Source organism: Oryctolagus cuniculus, chromosome 3 (genome assembly GCF_051225735.1).
Source record: "Oryctolagus cuniculus isolate XC-2025 breed Fujian yellow rabbit chromosome 3, ASM5122573v1, whole genome shotgun sequence".
In the NCBI taxonomy this organism is placed as follows: domain Eukaryota; kingdom Metazoa; phylum Chordata; class Mammalia; order Lagomorpha; family Leporidae; genus Oryctolagus; species Oryctolagus cuniculus.
This window is the reverse complement of record NC_142869.1, coordinates 147,515,499-147,531,850: the sequence shown is the minus strand read 5'-3', so window position 1 is coordinate 147,531,850 and position 16,352 is coordinate 147,515,499. Positions and strand designations below refer to the sequence as shown.

At 40.9% G+C, this 16,352-nt stretch overlaps 1 long non-coding RNA gene across 1 annotated transcript in view; it reads right to left on the bottom strand.

Moving 5' to 3' along the window:
- The window catches only part of LOC103348678 (uncharacterized), a 181,396-nt gene that overhangs the window by 58,927 nt on the left and 106,117 nt on the right, over positions 1 to 16,352 (bottom strand). Inside the window, exons 2-3 of the long non-coding RNA XR_016230999.1 lie at positions 7,301 to 7,347; positions 6,422 to 6,554 (exon numbers count right to left, since the gene is read on the bottom strand). This is a non-coding gene — a long non-coding RNA (uncharacterized LOC103348678). The remainder of the gene's footprint in view (positions 1 to 6,421; positions 6,555 to 7,300; positions 7,348 to 16,352) is intronic.

Below are 16,352 nucleotides of genomic sequence, written 5' to 3'. Positions count from 1 at the left end.
CAGGTCAACGAGACAGAAAATAAACAAGGAAAAAGCAGAGTTAATTGACACCATAGACCAAATGGACCTAGCATATACCTATGGAGCCTTCCACCCTATAGCCAAAGAGAACACATTTTTCTCTTCAGTACATGGAACTTTCTCTAAGATTGACCACATGCTAGGCAATAAAGCAAATCTCAGCAAATTCAAAAAATCTAAATCATATCATGCATCTTCTTGGACCACAATGCAATGAAGTTGGAAAACAACTCAAGAATATCTACATCATATGCAAACACATCAAGAACAAACAACATGTTCCTGCATGAACAGTGGGTCATAGAAGAAATCAAAAGATAAATCAAAAAATTTCTGGAAACAAATGAAAATGACAATACAACATACTAAAATTTATGGGATACAGCAAAGCTGCATTAAGAAGAAAGTTTATAGCAATTGGTGCCTACATCAAGAAAATGGAAATGCATGAAATAAATGTACTATCTATGCACAACAAGGATCTAGAAAAACAACAGCAAACCAAACCTAAACCAGGAGAAGAAAATAAATAATTAAAACTAAGGAAGAAATCAACAAAATTAAAAGAAAAAAAAAACAGCACAACGGATCGCAAAATGAAGAGCTGTTTTTTTGAAAAAATAAACAAAATTGACACACTATTGGCCCAAGAACCAAAAATGGAAAAAGAAAACCCAAATAAATTAGAGATGAAAAGGGAAATGTAACAACAGACATCAAAGAAATTAAAAAACATCAGAAATTACTACAAAGAGCTATATGCAAAGAAAGCATTTGACAAAATACAATACACTTTCATGATGAAAACTCTAAGCAAATTGGGTTTAGAAGAAACATTGCTCAACACAATCAAGGCAAATTATGACAAACCCACAGCAAGCATCATATTGAATGGGTAAAAGCTGGAGTCATTCCCACTGAGATCTGGAACCAGACAAGGATGACCGCTCTCACAATTACTATTCAATATAAACCTGGGAGTTCTAGCCAGAGCCATCATGCAAGAAAAAGAAATGAAAGGGATTCAAATCAGTAAAGATGAACTCAAAGTATCCCTATTTGCAGATTGTATGATTCTATAAATAAGGAACCCAAAAAACTCCATTAAGAGACTACTGGAATTCAGAAATCAACAAACAAATGCTGGCAAGGATGTGGGGAGAAGAGTACCTTAATCCATGGTTGGTAGGAATGTAAACTGGTACAGCCACTGTGAAAGATAGTACGGAGATACTTCAGAGAGCTGAATATAGACCTACTATATGACCAAGCCAACCCAGTCCTGGGAATTTATCCAAAAGAAATGAAATCAGCATATGAAAGAGTAATCTGTATCCCCATGTTCATTTCAGCTCAATTTATAATTGGTAAGTTATGGAATTAACCCAGATGTCCATCAACTGAAGACTGGATAAAGAAATTGTGGTATACATACACTATGGAATACTATACAGCAGTAAAAAATGAAATCTTGTCATTTGCAACAAAATGGATGCAATTGGAAACCATTGTACTTAGTGAAATAAGCCAGTCACAAAGGGACAAATACCATAGGTCTCTCTGATCTGTGGTAACTAATGAGTACTCAAAATGTAATCTATAGGAATGAAACTGTCACTTTGAGATGTGATGATTTTGAGCAGCCCTAGCCTTGACTATAGGGGAACAATGTTTTCCTTGTTTGTTTGCTTGTTTATGTTCTTTACTAATTTTTTTTTCTTCATAGTAATCAGCTCTCTATTTGATGTAGGACTAATCTTATGAGTATAAAAATTAACTGAAAATTTATCTCTGTAAAAATAAGAGTGAGAAGGGAAGAGTGAGGAGGAAGAAGGGTGAGAATATGGGGGGGGGGAGGGAGGTAGAGGGGATATAAGCATTATGTTTCCAAATCTGTATAGATTAAATGCATGAAGTTGTATTCCTTAAATGAAATTAATTATTTTAAAAAAACACCAATTAGAAAAAAAGAAACCCCAGCAATAAATCCATGCATCTACAACCTACTTATCTTTGACAAATAGACTAAAAGCATTTCTTGGAGAAAAGACAATCTCTTCAATAAATTTTCCTGGGAAAATTGGTTACCTACATGCAGAAGTTTAAAATAAGACTTCTGGGGCTGGTGCTGTGGTGCAGTGGGGTAATGCCCTGGCCTGAAACACCAGCATCCCATGTGGGCGCCAGTTTGAGACCCGCCTGCTCCACTTCCAATCCAGCTCTCTGCTATGGCCTGGGAAAGCAATAGAGGACAGCCCAAGTCCTTGGGCCCCTGCACTCACATGGGAGACCCAGAGGAAGCTGCTGGCTTCAGATCAGTGCAGCTCCAGCCATTGTGGCCAATTGGGGAGTGAACCATCAGATGGATGACCTCTCTCTCTCTGTCTCTCTCTCTCTCTGCTCTCTGTGTAACTCTGCCTTTCAATTAAATAAATAAATCTTTAAAAAATAAAACAAGACTTCTACTTTATGTGCTAAAAAAATTTCAACTCAAAATGGAACAAGGATCTAAATGTTAGACTTAAAGCTATCAAACTGCTAGGGAAAACTTAGGGGAAACACTTGAAGACATTGGCATAAGCAATGAGCTCTAGGGAGGAGACCCCAGAAGCACAGACAATAAATATAGACAAATTGGATGACATCAAATTAAGAAGTTTCTGGCCAGTGCCATGGCTCACTAGGCTAATCCTCCTACTTGCGCCGCCGGCACACCGGGTTCTAGTCCCGGTCGGGGCACCAGATTCTGTCCCAGTTGCCCCTCTTCCAGGCCAACTCTCTGCTGTGGCCCGGGAGTGCAGTGGAGGATGGCCCTGCACCCCATGGGAGACCAGGAGAAGCACCTGGCCCCTGCCATCGGATCAGTGTGGTGCACCAGCTGCAGCGCGCTGGCCGCGGTGGCCATTGGAGGGTGAACCAACGGCAAAAGGAAGACCTTTCTCTCTGTCTCTCTCTCTCACTGTCCACTCTGCCTGTCAAAAAAAAAAAAAAAGAATTTTCTGTACAGTGAAAGAGGCAATTAACAGAGTGAAGACCACTCACAAAATGGGATAAAATATTTGTAAACTATGCCTGCAATTAGGAATTAATATCCAGGATATACAGGGAGCTCAAGAAATTCAATAACAATAAAACAATCCAATTAAGAAATGGGCAAAGAATGTGATTAGGCATTTTTCCAAAGAAAAAATATAAATGGCCAAGAGGACATGAAAAATGCTCAGGATCACTGGCCATTAGGAAATACAAATGACAACCATGATGAAGTATCATCTCAACTCCAGTTAGAATGGTTTTTATCCAATTTGGGCAAGTATATGGAAAAAGCGAGCCCTAATACACTGTTTTTTTGTTTGTTTGTTTTTTTGTTTTTTGTTTGTTTGTTTGTTTGTTTACAGGCAGAGTGGACAGTGAGAGAGAGAGACAGAGAGAAAGGTCTTCCTTTTGCCGTTGGTTCACCCTCCAATGGCCACCGCGGCCTGCGCACTGCGCTGATCCAAAGCCAGGAGCCAGGTGCTTCTCCTGGTCTCCCATGGGGTGCAGGACCCAAGCACTTGGGCCATCCTCCACTGCACTCCCGGGCCACAGCAGAGAGCTGGCCTGGAAGAGGGGCAACCGGGAAAGAATCCGGCGCCCCAACCGGGACTAGAACCCGGTGTGCTGGCTCCGCTAGGTGGAGGATTAGCCTATTGAGCCACGGCGTCGGCCCCTAATACACTGTTAATGGGGATACAAATCAGTAAGACCATCATGGAAAATAGTATAAGTATTCCTGAAAACTACCAATGAATCTACCTTATGACCCAGCTATCTCATTTCTGGAAATATATCCAAAGGAAGTAAAGCCAGCTTATGAAAGAGGTCCCTGCATTCCCATGTTTATTGTAGCCCAATTCACATTACCAAAGATATGGAATCAACTTACATGTACATCAACTGATGATTGTTTGCATAAAAAAGTGTTATACTTACATGCTGAAATATTAATCATCCATAAAAAAAGAATGAGATCCTGACATTTGCACAAAATGAATAGAAATGGATATCATTACACTAAGTAAAATAAGCCAGACACAGAAAGACAAATTTTACATGTTTTCTCTCATATGTGGAAGTTAATATATAGAGAAAAGGAAAAAACATGTGATGCCATAATATTTGGTACACAGATAGTTATAAAAATGGTCCTCACTGAATTATACCCTCTATGTAGTAATATATCCTTCTTTCTTCACTTTGTGATCTTTGCCATGAATCCTGATTTATATATTAATATTCCTACTTTCAAGAAAAATAATATGTATATATATATATCTTATATATGTATTGTAATATATATTAATTTACATTAACATGTATATATATGTATATACATGGCAAAACATTTTTTACTATGTGTTATTAATCTTTTTTCTTCTTTTAACTTTTATTTAATAAATACAAATTTCCAAAGTACAGTTTATGGATTACAATGGTGTTTTCCCCCCTATAACTTCCCTCCCACCCACAACCCTCCCATCTCCTGCTCCTTCTCCCATTCCATTCGCATCAAGATTCATTTTCAATTATCTTTATATACAGATCGATTTAGTATATACTAAGTAAAGATTTCAACAGTTTGCACCCACACAGAAACACAAAATGTAACTGTTTGAGTATTAGTTATAGCATTAATTCACATTGTACAACACATTAAGGACAGAGATCCTACATGAGGAGTAAGTGCACAGTGACTCCTGTTGTTGACTTAACAAATTGACACTCCTGTTTATGGCATCAGTAATCAACCTAGGCTCTTGTCATGAGCTGCCAAGGCTATGGAAGCCCCCTGAGTTCACTGACTCTGATCATTTTTAGACAAGGCCATGGTCAAAGTGGAAGTTTCCTCCCTTCAGAGAAAGGTACCTCCTTCTTTGATGGCCCAATCTTTCCACTGGGATCTCACTTGCAGAGATCTTTCATTTAGGTTTGTTTGGTTTCTTTTGTTTTTGTTTTTCCATTTTTTTTTTCCAGAGTGTCTTGGCTTTCCATGCCTAAAATACTCTCATGGGCTCTTCAGCCAGATCCAAATGCCTTAAGGGCTGAGTCTGAGGCCAGAGTGCTGTTTAGGACATCTGCCATTCTATGAGTCTGCTATCTATCCTGCTTCCCATGTTGGATCATTCTTTCCTTTTTAATTCTATCAGTTATTATTTGCAGACACTAGTCTTGACTCTTAATCCTATCATTATGGTCATTATGGTCAATAGTTTTAAAAACTGTTGAATCAGAAAGAAAGGGAGAGAGGGAGGGAATAAGGATAAGGAAAGGGAGAAAGAAAGAAAAAGAAATCCCTGGGTTGACAAATAGTGGGGAAGTAGAAAAGAACCTGTTACATGTAGTTCATACTTTTTCTGACTTTCTGTAGTCATGGACAAGCATCCTCAAGACTATAATATTGATTTTCCATTATAGGATGAGCTCTGGATATGCCCCTTACCCAACAATCCTGCTACTTAGGGGAATGGGACTCCTGAGATTCAAAATGGCTTGGTTGAAAATTATCTACAAGGTTTGGATAAGGCCAGGCCATTACTTGCTCTTTGCCTCAAACCCAGAAAGAGGAGTTAATTCTTGAAAGAAACAATTTTGAACTTGCACTAAATTCAGCTGCCTCAATTCAATGAGCTATGATAATTATCAGAAAGACTTGGATGGTATCAGTCTGTGATAGAGAAATAATTCAGATGAGGAACATCTGGAAATTGCCCAGCTACAGAAACAATGAAACACTGAATGGTACTTAAGACCCATTTGTGATAAAGAATCCAACTGAATTAACCTATTGAAAAACACATGTGAGGAGGAAAAATTAAAGCTTTATAAAACCATTAAAATCATTTTTAAAACTAATTCTTGTGTTAAAGGAGAAATCACATCTAAAGTTACTAATAAATGCAGAATACTGAACTACCCATTTATGGCATGTACTCCAAGCAACACTCAGAAGAAATGTATGGTTCTAAGTGCACTTAAAGAGCACAGAAGTGGGTATTTGGCACAGTGATTATGACTCTGCTTGGGGCATCCATAGCCCATATCAGAGTACCTGGATTGGAGTCTCAGCTCTGCTCCCAATTCCACATTCCTGCTAATGTGCACCCTGGAAGGCATCAAGGGATGGCCAAGTAATTGGGTACCTGCCATCCTTGTGGGAGATCCAGATTGAATTTTGGGCTCCTGGCTTTTTCCAGCCTAGGCTGTTGTGGGCATCTGGGGAGTGAATCAGCAGATGGGAAATATCTATGTATCTCTGCACCTCTCAAATAAATTATAAAAAAGTATGGGGCAGACATTTAGCAGAGGACTTCAGAAACCATTTGGAACCCTAGCTCCTGCGGGTCCTATTTCAGCTTCTTACCTTGGGAGGCAGCAAATGACAGCCTAAGTACTTGTGTCTCTGCTCCCACGTGGAAGACAAGAAGTGAGTTTCTGTTTCACTGCTTGTTGTTGCAGGCAGTTAGATAATGAATCACGGGGAGAGTTTTCTCACTCTAAAAAAGAAGAAAAGCTATAAGAAATAATAAAATAAACAGCAAGAGCTCACAAATTCAAGAACAGAACAAAACAAAAAATTAAGAAGAAATATAAAAAGACTGGCATTGTGGTGCAGTTGGTTAAACCACTGCCTGCAATACCAGCATCGTGTGTAAGTGCTGGTTGAGTCCCAGCTGTTCCACTTCCAATCAAGCATTCTGCTAATGCACCTGGGCTAGCAGTGGAAGATGGCCCAAGTACTTGGGCCTCTGCCACCCACATGGGAAACCCAGAGGGTATTCCAAGTATTACAGGTTCCTGGCTTCAGGTTGGCCCAGCTCCTGACATTGCAACCACTTAGGGAGAAAACCAGCAAATGGAAGATTCTCTCTTTCTCTTTCTCTCTCTCTCTCTCTCTCTGTAACTCTGACTTTCAAATAAATAAAATAATTTTAATGTAAAAGGGTAAAAACATATTAAATATAAAATACCTAAAAGGCCAACTAAAATACAGAAGCATTTGACAATTCTGATACAGAGTAAGAGTGAGAGAGAGTGAGAGTGAGAAAGAGAGTGAAAGAAAGACTAAAACATAGTCAAATATGCAGATAATTTCTAAATTAGAAACCAATTCTAGATGAATAAATTTTAAGCATTAGAGGAAAGAATTGTTAGGAACATATCAAATATCAAAATAATATTAGGGAAGATATAAAACTAAATAGACACCTAGCTATAGAGAAAAAATGAAAACATACATTACCTCCATCAGATCTGTCTGGCATAAAATGCTAAAGGGACATCCTTAAGCTGAAAGAAAGACAATAATTCTTAGTCAGAATAAAATATCAGAAGGTAGGAAATTCACTGATAAGATTAACTGAACAGGGGCCGGCACTGTGGTGCAGCAGGTTAAAGCACTGGCCTGAAGTGCCAGCATCCCATATGGGTGCTGGTTCTAGTCCCAGCTGCTCCTCTTCTGATCCAGCTCTCTGCTATAGCCTGGGATAGCAGTGGAAGATGGCCCAAGTCCTTGGGCTCCTGTACCCACGTGGGAGACCTGGAATTGCCCCTGGCTCCTGGCTTTGGATCGGCGCAACTCCAGCTGTTGCGGCCATCTGGGGAGTGAACCAGCGGATGGAAGACCTCTCTCTCTGTCTCTACCTCTCTCTGTAACTCTGTCTTTCAAATAAATAAAATAAATCCTAAAAAAAGATTAACTGAACAGACTAATTCAGGATGTTCTAATATTGCAAGCATGGTGAATAAACCATTCATATCTTTAATGTGAGGATTAAGAAACAATAATTAAAAATAACAATAACACGAGCTAGCTTTGTGGCACAGCAGGTTTGGCTACAGCTTGCGACTCTAACATCCTTTATGTGAATGCCAGTTTAAATCCTTAGGTACTCCATTTCCAATCCAGCAGTCTTGCTGATGTGCCTAGGAAGGTAGCAGGAGATGGCACAAGTACTTGGGCATCTTCTATAAAGGTGGGACACCAGGATGGAGTTCCTCTTTGTGCTGTTTTGCTTCTCAAATAAATAAATGAATCTTGAAAAATAGCAATAACTACATTTAAGAGATGGACAACATAGAAAGAAATAAAATGGAACATCAAAAATGCAAACTATGGGGAAGAATGGAATGGGAGTGTAGAGTTCTTTATAAAAATTCTTATCTTTCTCTTTTTGGTTTCTTTCCTGTCTTTATAATCAGTGTTTATTTTCTATCATTTCAAAATAGCTTATGAAAACCAAAAGATGTCTTCTGCAAGCCTAATGTTTACCACAAAGCAAAAAATTCTACAATAAACTTAGCAAAAATGATAAGCAAGTTATCAAAACACATTCATAGAAAAAGTCATTTAACCAGAAGGAATATTGTAAGAGAGAGAGGAAGAAATACAGGACATATAATAAAACTAAAAAACAGTTATCAAAATGCCAGCAGTTAAGATCTAATATATCAATAGTTTCCTGAACAATAAATGGATTAAATTTTTCTGTTAAAATACAGAATTTCTACTATGTGAATTAATGGTATAATTAGTACTCAAACAGTACTTTATACTTTGTGTTTCTGTGTAGGTACAAACTGTTGAACTCTTTAATTAGTATATATTAAATTTATCTTCTGTATATAAAGATAATTGAAAATGAATCTTGATGTGAACGGGATGGGAGAGGGATCAGGAGATGGGATGGTTGCGGGTGGGAAGGAGGTTATGGGGGGGGGAAAGCCCCTATAATCCGGGGGGGGGGGAGCTGCTATAATCCAAAAGTTGCACTTTGGAAATTTATATTTATTAAATAAAACTTTAAAAATAAAATACAGAATTGCCGGCGCTGCAGCTCACTAGGCTAATCCTCCGCCTTGCAGCGCCAGCACACCGGGTTCTAGTCCTGGTCGGGGCGCCGGAATCTGTCCCGGTTGGCCCTCTTCCAGGCCAGCTCTCTGCTGTGGCCAGGGAGTGCAGTGGAGGATGGCCCAAGTGCTTGGGCCCTGCCCCCCATGGGAGACCAGGAGAAGCACCTGGCTCCTGCCATCATCGGATCAGTGTGGTGCGCTGGCCACAGCGCGTGGGCCGCGGTGGCCATTGGAGGGTGAACCAACGGCAAAGGAAGACCTTTCTCTCTGTCTCTCTCTCTCTCACTGTCCACTCTGCCTGTCAAAAATTTAAATAAAATAAAATACAGAATTGCTGAATGGTTATACAAATACAACTAAATGCTGCTTAAAAGAAAATCACTTCACTTTTAAGGTCACACACACAATAAAAGTCAAAGGGTGGTATAAGATATTCTACGCAAATAAAATAATTCAGGAGTAGCCATACTTCTATCAAATATAATACATTTTAAGTAAAAGCTATTTTTTTTATTTATTTTTGACAGGCAGAGTGGACAGTGAGAGAGAGAGACAGAGAGAAAGGTCTTCCTTTTGCCGTTGGTTCACCCTCTAATGGCCACCGTGGCCGGAGCGCTGCGGCCAGCGCACCACGCTGATCCGATGGCAGAAGCCAGGTACTTATCCTGGTCTCCCATGGGGTGCAGGGCCCAAGCACTTGGGCCATCCTCCACTGCACTCCCTGGCCACAGCAGAGAGCTGGCCTGGAAGGGGGGCAACCAGGACAGAAGCCGGTGCCCCGACCAGGACTAGAACCCAGTGTTCGGTGCCGCAAGGTGGAGGATTAACCTAGTGAGCCGTGGCGCCGGCCAGTAAAAACTATTAAAAAGAGACAATGAAGGTCATTATACAATAATAAAGTTTTCAATTCAGTAAGCAGAAATAGCAATTATAAATATGTATACACCCCATATTAGAGTACCGAAATGCATAGATTAAGGATTAGAAGACCTAAAGGGAGAGATATACTTCAATACAATGATAGTAGGGAACTTTAACATTCCACTTTTAGAAATAGACAAACCAGCTGGACAGAAACTCAACAAAAAACAATATGGATAATAAGCACAGTACTTCCATATAACTTATGCACATCCTCCTGTATGCTTTAAATCATCTCTAGATTACTTAAAATGTCTAATACCACATAAATGCTATATAAGTGGTGGTTATATTATATTTGTATAGTTGTTACACTGTATTTGTAACCAATCCCAATACATATTCCTTTTCCACATTCTAGCCCTGTGACTGGCCACACACTTGCCACTGTAAAGTCATCTTCCTTTCCTTTTCACATTCTAATTAACAAAGGCTAATTGCTAAGCCTGCAGCTGTTCAGAATGTTTGTTCAACAGATGCAGACCCAAGAATTCCAGGAGCTGATTACAAGGACTTGGCTGGAAGAGCAGCTACCACCAGCCAAAATGAGCCAAGTTTCACGTCAAAGACACCTCTGCCAAATTTCATATCAAAGTTGAATGAGCACAGAATCTATAAACCAGTCTAACAATCTTCTCTAGTGCCCCTTCCCCCATCTCTCTTTTCTCCTTTAAAAGTTTCCCTGATAAGCTGAAAAGTTGGGAAGAGTATATTTGGGACCAAAGAGGTCCACCTTTCCCCAAGACTGCCCTTGAACACACCTGTTACTTTGTATCAGCTTTGTTTTTCAGTGAATTGGCTGAAGCAGACAGACCTAATTTTAACTGACAATATGTTGCTTAGGAAATAATGACCAAAAAAAGCCTGTATTTGTTCAACACTTTTTTAAAAAGTATTTTCAACTCAACTTTCACTGTGTGTTGGGATGGAGAATGATGAAGATAAGGAAGGTAGAGACATTAGTCATCAGAAATAAATTCCAATTTCTTCATCCTGTAAGACTGCAGATTCTTCAGAGTCTAAATCTGGTTTCATTTTAGATAAGCCCCCTACCCCTTCAATGCCTCAAATTCTCAGCTGTCAAAAGTCTCACAAAGTCAGTGCTTCAAAAATGCTTGGCAGTCTTTGAGTGGTAAGCATGTAAAGAGAAAAATAACAAAGTAACTCACATTGGGGTGTGGGAGACCAGCATTCTTGCCTAACTCCACTCATGGCTCCTGTTATCAGTGCTGGTCAAAGGAGCATCTAGATACCCCGATGAAGTCATAAAGTCATTTGGCAGGCATCCAATTATCAACTCCTGGTGACAGATTATTTTATCTCAGTGACTGAAAATTGTTGGTTAAATTATGATCAAATATTAATGAATGCTCAATGTCTTGAATTATTTCTATGGAGACTAAACTGTGGGAAGAGAGAAGTGCTGTTTTCAGAAGCCTACAGGATCCACATTGTTTATTTTAGATATTTTGTTGCCCTCGCATGAAATACTTCAATGAGCTGAGGAGAGACAATTCCTTATGTTTTATTATAGATCCGAGTTAAGTGGCTAATTAATAACTTGGACAGGGGCTTTCTAAGTCACTTTCCCTGCTACCTATGAAGAATAAAATGTTCCAAGAATTTCCTTTTCTTCCTGGTAGCAGTGTTCTGAAGAGATAAACAACCAATGCTGCTAACATAAATCACTGGAGGAGATGACCTGCCTGACCTTTTGGGGAGCCATTCACACTTCAACAACCTGAAACCCCAGGAGCTTAAGACTCTGCAGGGGGTTATTGTGCAAGCACAGTCCTGAGGTGTTTAATCTTACCCCTGCTTAAGATACAAAGAGTTATAGACAGACTTTGCTAGACCTACACATCACAGCAGCAGACAACAAAGAAAGCCCCAGTCTCCTCACATCCTAGCTCTAGCTACTCTCCCGTCTCATCTTTTCCTTTTACAAGCATCTTTCTTGGTGGCAAAAATACTCTTGGGCAACAACTGCTAATTCCCCACTCCCATTCATGTACAGGTAAATCCTGTTCCTTAGAAAATAGTACTACCAGGGTGGACATTTGGCATAGCAGTTAAGATGCTGTTTGGGATGCCTGCATCTCATATATGAATGCGTGGGTTCCAGTCCCTACCCCACATCTGATCCAGGTACCTACTAAGGTGTAACTTGGGATGCTCAAGTACTTGGGTTCCTGTCACCCATGTGGGAAATGTGGATTGAGTGCTAGACCCTTGGTTCCAGCCTGGTCTAACCCTGGCTGTTGCTAGCATTTGGGGAGTGAACCAGCAGATTGGGAAAGATTGGGAAGATATTCTCTCTCTCTCTCTCTCTCTCTCTCTCTCATCTTCTCCTTCTTCTTCTCTCCCTCCACCCCTCCCTCCCTTCCCTTCTCTCTCCTTTTCAAATAAAATAAAAAGAAAACTTACAGAAAATGGGTTTAGAAACATAAAATGACACAACTATCACCTAAACCATACAAATCACCCTGGATTCTTTTCTTTCGCTTCCTACATTCTATCAATCATATCAGCCAAGTCCTACCTCCAGTGCACACAAGCCAAAGCCAAGTGCTTCTACCACCTCCACTGACTTCCTCTCTCCCCCCACCCCCACCATCTCTTACCAAGGCCCAGCAGGAACTTCTTCCCTGGCCCCTGCCTCTCCCTTTACCCCCTGAATTCCACTCTTTATATGAGATTTTGAATCACTTAAAACCAGAGTTTATAATTACCCTGTTTGAACCCTCCAGAAACTTCAGAACATATAAGTTCTAAATTCATTCCACAGTGTATAAGGCCCCAGCTCGCCTTGTCACCCTCTGTGTTCTACCTGCCTGCTCAGTACAGACACTTGACTTTCACTGGGCCTCGAGTTGCTTTGCTGGTCCAGACAAGTCCAGCTTCTTACCTTCTGAGAGCCCATTCCTGGAAAGGTCTTCCCTTAGATCCTGGCACAGCAGGTACTATTGTATCATGTAGGTCACAGAGAAAAATTTTCTGAAATATATATACTGCTGCTCCGGACTCAATCACAGCTTTATTGTTTTGATGTTTCTTGAATCATCTATCATACATGAAATTTTATTATTTATTAATTATTTGTCACAATATCCAAGATATGAAATAAAGAAAATGTTGTATAAACACACACATTGGAACACTATTGAGCCTTTTTCAAGGACACCCTGTCATCTATAACAATATGAACAAAGCTGGCGGGCATTATGTTAAGTGAAATAAGCCAGGTACAAAAAGACAAGTATTGCATGATTTTGCTCATATATAGAGTCTAAAGAGTTAATTTCATTGATGCAGAAAGTAGAATGTATGGTTGGCAGGAGCTGAAGGGAGGAGAGAAAGGAGGACTGGGGAGATGCTGATCAAAGATACAAAATTTAGATAAAAGGAAAAAAATTGAGAGATCAATTATATAACATATTGACTTTAGTTAATACCTATCTATTCTATACTTGAAGATTACTACCAGAATATTTACAAATAAACTTGCCATATAAAAACATCTGAAGTAATGCATTTGTTAATTCACCTAATTTAGCCATTCTACAATGTGTACATATTTCACAACATCATGTTGTACACCATAAACATATATAATATTAAGGTACCAATTCAATAATGAAAAGTCTTCTTTAAATTTAAATAAGTAAATATCTGTCTCTCCATTCCAGGGGTCTTGTCACATTCTTTAATGCATAGAACCTAAGGTAGGGCCAAGATTAGGATGGTGCTTAATAAATATTTGCTGAGTTAACAAATGAATGGAAAAAAATGCCTCTGACTAAACATACTCTATAGGAATCTTAGTCTTACAGATAATACCAAAAACAGTCAATTCACTGGGCCAGGCATTACTTTGCGTTGGCTTGTATTGGTCCACTTAGGTCAACTGGGGCTCAAACAGCATGACTGCTAAATGTTCCATGTTGGAAAGCCCTCCGGCAGGTGTGCCATGCCTCCTAACATAGGTGGCTGCTAAAAGGCAACTAGAATCAGATAAGGCATCAGGGTAGAGCTGCCATCATTAAATCCAGGTAGTTCTAGACTAAGACAGAGAGAAAAAGAGACCAGAGGAGACATACACCCATGAATAGCCATCTCTTGCCACCTCCTTGGGATTCTGCCAGCAACGAGGTCTTCCAGAGAATTCAACCCTTGATCTTGGATCTCCAGAACAAAGAGCCAATATAAATCTCTCCTATTATAAAGTTATCCAGCTTCAGGTATTTCATTACACTGATGCAAAATGTACAAATAGAGTGGCCCCAAACTCCCCAAAGTATTCCTCTCAGCAACTACTGGTGGGATATGAGCCAGGAAAATAACTGATACTTCAGAACCTGAGTGCAGGGAAAACATGCAGACAGGCTAGGATAGTTCTTTCTGATGCAACAATCTAGAAGGGTAAATGCCAGCACCGTCTGATAGAACAGTCTAGGAAGGCAACTGTCAGGCCTCTTGGACAGAACCTTCAAGGTGGGTGACTGAGAGGCCTCTGTGACGGAGCAGCCGTCTAGGAGAGTGACAGTTCTCACTGAGGGAACACCCTCTGTGGGTAACTGCCGTGCCTCTCTCATGGGACAGTCTAGATGGATAACAATCGGTTCTCTCGGGTGCAGCAGCATGGGAGGGTAAGAACCAGGTCTGTCTGAAGCAGCCTTCCAGGTCGGTAACTGCCCATCCGCTCTGATGGGACAGTCTGGTTGGGGATCCCTCAGTCATCTCTGTTGACACAGGATAGATGTCAATTCTCTCTGGCAGAACCGTCAATGTGGGTTACTGTCAGGCCTCTCGGAAGGAGCACCCCAGGAGGGTAGCTGTCAGCTCTCTGATGTGGCAGTCTCATGGGACAACTGTCCGCTCTCTCTGACGCAGCTGGGTGACTCCGTCCTCTCTCAGGGAACAGTCTGGGTGGAGAACTGTCCGCTCTCTCTGATGCAGCAGTGTAGGGGAGTGAGAGTCGGGTCTCTCTGGAGCAGCGCTCCAGGTCAGTAACTGTCAGGACTCTCTGATGGGCAGTGTGAGGTGGGAACGGCCAATCCTCACTGATAGAACAGTCTAGGTGGATACTGTCACTTCTAGTGCACACAACAGTCTGGGTCAATAACTGTCAGTTCTCCCTGGGAGGTAACTCTCAGTCTGCTGCAGTGGAATAATCTAGGTGGGTAACTGTCCTTTCTCTCTGGTGCAACAGTCGATGTTGGTAGAGGCCAGTCCTCTGATGCACTCTGGGAAGTAACTCTCAGTTCTCTCCGGGGGAGTTGCCCACGTGGGTAACTTTCAGGCCTGGCAGAGCAGTCAGTTTGGGTAACTTTAGTCCTCTCTGCAGGCAGTGTAGGTAAAACCAACACATTTCTCAACCTGCATAGTTTTTCTTTTTTTTTTTTAATTAATTTATTTATTTGAAAGACAAAGTTACAGATAGAGAGGGACAAACACATATACAGAGAGAGAGAGAGAGAGAGAGAGAGAATCTTCCGCAATGACCAGTGCTGGGCCAGGCCAAAGTCAGAAGCCAGGAACTTCTTCTGGATCCCCCACATGGGTGGCAGGGGCCCAAGTGAAGAGCCAAAGTGACTCCATTTTAAAACAATAAAAAAAGCAGCCTCCGTTTCCCATAGCAGACCCGGGTCCTTGTAAAAGCAGGCATTCAGGCATTCCGGAGATATGAAAGCTTACCAGGGACAGCTAGCTCGGTAGACCAAGGACAGCACAGCAGAGATTGCTAAGCAAAGTAACTCCCTGTGCCCACAGCTCCCGTGCTGTAAGCCCCCGCTGTAACTCCCTGTGCCCACAGCTCCCGTGCTGTATGTAACTCTTTTTTCCTGCTGATGTAGCCCTTTTTTTTCCTTTAAAAACTCTCCCAAAGACTGAGGCCTCACTCCTTCCTCCGCTGCACGGGTTGGTTGGATGGGGTACCTGTCGTGGCTTGTACTCCCAAATAAACCTTGCTATTGCAGTTCAGTGTGATAGACTCTCTGGGGGGGTCTCTGCGGGGACCTAACGATCTGGGCACAACACAAGCACTTGAGCCATCTTCCGTTGCTTTCCCAGGAACATTAGCAGGGAACAGGATCAGAAGAGGAGCAGCCAGGACAGAAACCAGCACCCATATGGGATGCTGGTATCACAGGCAGCGGCTTTACCTAACTTGTCACAATGCCAGCCCCAACCTGCATAGTTTTTCAACCTTCAGATGTGATAAAGGAAAAAACAGAAAGTGATAGCTTCAAACTCCATTGTTAGTAACTTCTTAACAAATACTCCTCAGAAAAGCCATACAATATTTTAAAAATACTTGCTCTTGACTATCTTGCCTTGCAGGTCAAAGCTGATGTGGCTTCATCTTTCCTATTAAAGTCATTTGTACCTCATCAATTATTAGGTACCTATATAATTCACAATCTCTTGATGACCCCTTCTTAATTATTTAAATATGAATATTAAATTGTGAACTTGCAGCTTAACAAGTAAGCCTTTCAATACAATTCTTATATGAGCAG